This window comes from Sapajus apella, unplaced genomic scaffold (genome assembly GCF_009761245.1).
Source record: "Sapajus apella isolate SASKATOON/1434 unplaced genomic scaffold, GSC_monkey_1.0 scaffold3, whole genome shotgun sequence".
NCBI classification, from domain to species: domain Eukaryota; kingdom Metazoa; phylum Chordata; class Mammalia; order Primates; family Cebidae; genus Sapajus; species Sapajus apella.
In genome coordinates this window covers 38,548,576-38,553,841 of record NW_022436943.1, presented here as the reverse complement: position 1 = coordinate 38,553,841, position 5,266 = coordinate 38,548,576, and the positions used below count along the sequence as shown (strand labels likewise).

Sequence of the window (5,266 nt, the reverse complement as noted above, 5' to 3'; positions counted from 1 at the left end):
TTATCACGTATTGCAAAGGCTGAAGAAGTATTGGATTTGGTAACTAAAGGTATATTTGTGAGAGACAATTTAGTGCCTTGGTAAAAATGAGATGAGACTGGAAATTTGGAAGTAAGGAATAATAGTTGTGAATATGAAAATGGTAATGAAAGTCATCTTTTCAAGAAGTTTAGCTCTGAAGATATGAAGATACGGTTGTGGTTAGACAGGAGGACATAGGATTGGAGAGAATATTTAAACATAACTTAATAGAAATAGAAATAGTTTTCCACATTTTGAAACATATTTTATTACATAATATTTTCATTTCTTACATGGGTCCAATGCATATGGCTACAATTTACCTCTGGGAAATGTAAAATATTTTCCTGCTTTTAAGAAAATTTATCTCAGGATAAGTTAAATCATGAGGAATTTTCAGTGAACATGACTTTCATTTTAACAGATTATAAAGAAAACATACTTTCTTGGACATCATCCACTATGATTAAGATAATGAAATGTAATATCTGTTAGAACATTTACTTTCTTCTACCTTTACTTTGTGTTTCCTGAAACTTTGGCACTCCTCAAAAGTGTTTGCAATCAGCTGGTGACAGAGTATTTTTAGAAAAATTCGTCACAATTTATTAATGAGATATTCCTTTGTCTTAGTTACATGTTGTCTTAACTCACTTTCACAGTGGTCATTTTTTCCTAAATGATGTAAGAATAATTCATACTAACTCTTCCTTAAAGTTACTCACGTTGAATGTGACGTTTTAAAACTCACCATTGTTATTGTTAAAGCTAGTACGTAAAAGTTGTTAAAATTTCCCCGTGTGATAGAGATTGATGGGTAAACCCAATAGCTGTCCCTCTTTCTTCCAGAATAAACATCTCTTGGTTTTTAGATGAGTACTTCATGGTGGAAAGTAAATCTTTTATTTCCTAACCTTCTTTGTTTCAAGTGATTAGCATGTGATAAATTTCAGACTAACGGCATGAATAAAAATAGTCTTGTGGAACTTTCCTTAAATTACATTTGTTTCATTTACTTTTCCCTTTATTTTTATTCTTTCCTCAGTTCAACTGCCTGAAACAAGGAATTATTATTATTATAGTATTTTAGCCAATATCAAATGCAATGAAAACAAGACTCATACATCAGGAATTGGAAGTAATCTCTTGGGATGAGGTGTATCCTTGAGGACGTTGGGCAGCAAAGCTAACATGCTACCCTGAACTTCTTTTTTAATAATAAAAATGCATATATTTAAAGTATGCAATATGATGTTTTATGCCCCTGATCTTCTTACCTTTAATTTCTTTTATAAGATGGGAATACATTTTTAACTTTAAGTTACATTTGTGGTCTCTGTAATTTATGCCCCTTAAATAATACATCATGATTATCATTATTAAATTTCAGAACACTAAAATTCATAACAATAAAGCAAATCCAATATTTAATTAAGTATATTTAATATGCCTTTCAAATAGAATAACTAATAATTACTATTCTATTTCTGTGATCCATTTCACAGCCATATTTTAATGCCTTAAAAATACTTCTTTAAGGTATTATGTACACAGAGAAAAATGTAGGGATCCATAGGGGATCCAGTTGTGTAACCTGTGCTGAGATATAGAAATAAAACATTTATAGTACACCAGAAGATATCCTCACACATACTCTAGGCTTTTTACCATATGCATATAAATACTATGTTTACTTCCAACATGGTTGATTAATTTTGCCTGTTTTTGAAATTCATAATTTAGAATTATTCAATGTATGATCATTTTTGATGGGGTAGTGAGTGACTTATTTCACTAAATGGTATGCTTAAGGGATTCGTGTGGTACTATATAGCAATTGTTTGTTCATTATTACTCTATTATAGCTTCCCACTGAACAAAAAATATGTGTTTGATTTGGAGATGTGCCACCTGGTTCTCTCCTCTACAATGAATTTGTTGTCCGTCTGATACACTGCAAGGGTATCAGATGGTTTCCAGCTCTAAGTACGTTAGGAATTACCTGAGTTGCAGAGGACCACTTTCTTTCTCTTTTGAACTATAGACTTTAGTTTTTTTTAGTTTTTTAGAACCACGTTAAGATTACAACAAAATTTAGCAGAAGGTACAGAGATATCCCACATATTATCTGCCTTTACATGAACATAGGAAAATTGTACACAAAACACAGAAAGTTTTCACACACCTGCTTCCCTCCACTCCATGACCTCCTCTCCTATGAACATTCTGCACCAACATAGTACATTTATTCCAACTGAGGAAACTACATAGATACATTGTTACCCCAATCCATAGTACACATTAGGGTTCAGTCTTAGTGTTTTATATTCTATGGGTTTTAACAAATGCCTTTTCCAGAATACCATATAGTTGGAATCATACAGTATGTAACCTATCCACACTGCCTACTTGAGCTCAGTTAAGTAATATGCATTTATGTTATTTCCATGTCTCTTAATGACTTTATAGTTCATTTCTTTATAACACTGAATAATACTCAGTTGTCTGGATGTACCAGTGGGTATTTGTCCATTAACCTACTGAAGAACATCTTGGTTTCCTCCAGTTTTGGCAATTAAAAATAAAGCTGCTATAAACATCAATGAGCAGATTTATGTGTGGACATAAGTTTGCAACTCATTTGGCTAAATACCAAGGAGCACACTTGCTACATCATATGGTGAAAGCATGTTTAGTTTTATAAAAACTGACAAACTGTTTTCCAAAGTAGCTGAACCATTTTGCATTACCACCAACAAAGAACAAGAGTTCCTGTTGCTCCATACCTTTGGCAGTATTTGGTGTAGTAGATGTTTGAATTTTGATCCTTTTAATAGTTGTGCTGTGGTACCGCATTGTTGTCTTAATTTTCATTTCCCTGATGAAAAACTGTGTGTACATCTTTTCACATGCTTATTTGCTGCCTGGATACCTTTTTTGATGAGGTGAGGTGTCTGTTGATTTCTTTGGCCCCTTTTTAATTCATATAGTATTTTATTTCATATAGAAAGCTCTTATATAATATTGGCAATTTACTCCATATATATATTTACTTATATAGTTTTATTTTGTAATTATAAATTGACAAATAATAGTTATATATATTTATGGGATACAAAGAGGTGTTATGATTTATGCATACAATGTGGAATAATTAAAACAAGCTAATTAAAATATCAATAATCTCGAACACAATTTTTTTTGTGGTGAGAACATTTCAAATTTACTCTTCAGCGATTTTGAAATATACAATGCATTATTACATACTATATTCACCACACTCTGCAATATAACTTTGAAAATACCTATTCTTCTTGTATAACTGAGGTTTTGTACCCTTTGAGTATCAGCTCCTCATTCTTCCACTCTCTTTTCCCAGTCTCTAATAACCACCATTCTATACTTTACTTCTTTGAGTTTGATTGTTTTAGATTTAGCACATTTTCTAGTCAGTTTTTCCCTTATTGTTGAGTTTCAAGAGTACTTTTGGATGATAGTTCTTCACAGATATGGCTTTGTAATTTTTTTTTTTCCATTTGTGGCCTGTTTTTAAAATTTTCTCTTTTTTTTCTTTTTAAATATGGAACGCTTCACGAATTTGCGTGTCATCCTTGCGCAGGGGCCATGCTAATCTTCTCTGTATCGTTCCAATTTTAGTATATGTGCTGCCGAAGCGAGCACTTAAAATTCTCTTAACTGTCTTTCACAGAGCAGAAAATTTAATTTTAATGAAGTACAGCTTATTGATTTTTTTTCATGTTTTGTACCTTTTACAGTGTGTGTAAAAAGTCATCATCATACAAATAGTTGTCTAGATTTTCTCCTGTTATCATCTAGAGACTTTATAGTTTTACATTTTATATTTACAGCTGTTATCAATTTTGAATTCTTTTTTTGAAGTGTGTAATATCCTTACCTAGATTGTTATTTGACCTGCAAATGCCTAGTTGTTCCAGCACCATTTGTGAAAAACACTATACTTTTTTGTATTGTCTTTGCTCCTTTGTCAAACATCAGTTGACTATATTTAAGTGTGTCAATTTCTAGGCTCTTTATTTTGTTCCATTGATTATGTGTATCTATTCTTTCCCCAACACCACACTGTCTTGATTGCTTTAGCTCTACAATAGCTCTTTATGTAGGGTTGTTTTTTTCCTCTGACTTTATTCTTCTCTTTCAATACTGTGTTGCCTTTGTGGGTCTTTTTACCTTTCCATAAAAACTTTAGAATTAGTTTGTCAATGTTTACAAAATAACTTAGTGAGAATTTGATTGAGATTGCTTTGAATCTGTAGATCAAGTCAGGAAAAACTGACATCTTGACAATACTGAGTATTCCCATCTATGAACATGGAATATCTCTCCAGTTATTTAGTTATTTGATTTATTTCAACAAAGTTTTACAGCTTTTTTTTTCATATAGATCTTGTTATATTTATACCTAAGTATTTCATTTTGGAAAGTATAGAATCAGGGAATTCTCTTTTTCATTACTGACATACAGAAAATGCTTGACTTTTGTATGTTAACCTTGTATTCTGCAACCTTAATATAATCACTTATTAATTCCAGGAGGTTTCGTAATGAATTATTTTTGGATTTCCTACAGATATGATCATATCATCTACAAACAAACACAGTTTTATGTTTTCCTTCTTAATCAATATACTTTCAAATTATCTTGCCTTTTCTTACTGCATTATCTAGGACTTTCAGTATGATGTTGGAAAGGATAGGTGAGAAGGGACACTATTGCCTTGTTCCTGACTTTAGTGAGAAAGTTTATAGTTTCTCATCATTAAGCGTAATGTTAGCTATAGGCTTTTTGTAGAAATTCTTCATCAATTTGTTGAAGTTTCCTTCATTACTGGTTTACTGAGAATTTTTATCATGAATGGGTGTTAAATTTTGTCAAATGCTTTTTCTGCATCTCTTAATATATGTTTTTTCATTTATAGCATGTTGATGCTATGGGTTACATTAAATGATGCTTGTTGATTCAACCTTGCATATCTAAGATAAATTAAAAAGCTATATACTTGATCATCGTGTATAACTTTTATACATTGTTGGACTCAAGTTACTGATAATTTGTGAAGAATTTTTACATGTACAATCATGAGACAAATTGATCTGTAGTTTTCTTTTCTTCTCTTTTCCCTTCCCTTTCTTCCTTCCTTCCTTCCTTCCTTCCTTCCTTCTTTCTCTCCCTCCCTCCCTCCCTCCCTCCCTCCCTCCCTCCCTC

The 5,266-nt window shown here is 31.8% G+C and overlaps 1 non-coding gene across 1 annotated transcript; it reads right to left on the bottom strand.

Annotated features, from left to right (window-relative positions):
- Nucleotides 1-3,595: 3,595 nt before the first annotated feature.
- LOC116535923 lies at nt 3,596-3,702 on the bottom strand. The gene has a single exon (XR_004262394.1). It is a non-coding gene; the product is annotated as a U6 spliceosomal RNA (small nuclear RNA).
- Between the last annotated feature and the right edge of the window lie 1,564 nt (nt 3,703-5,266).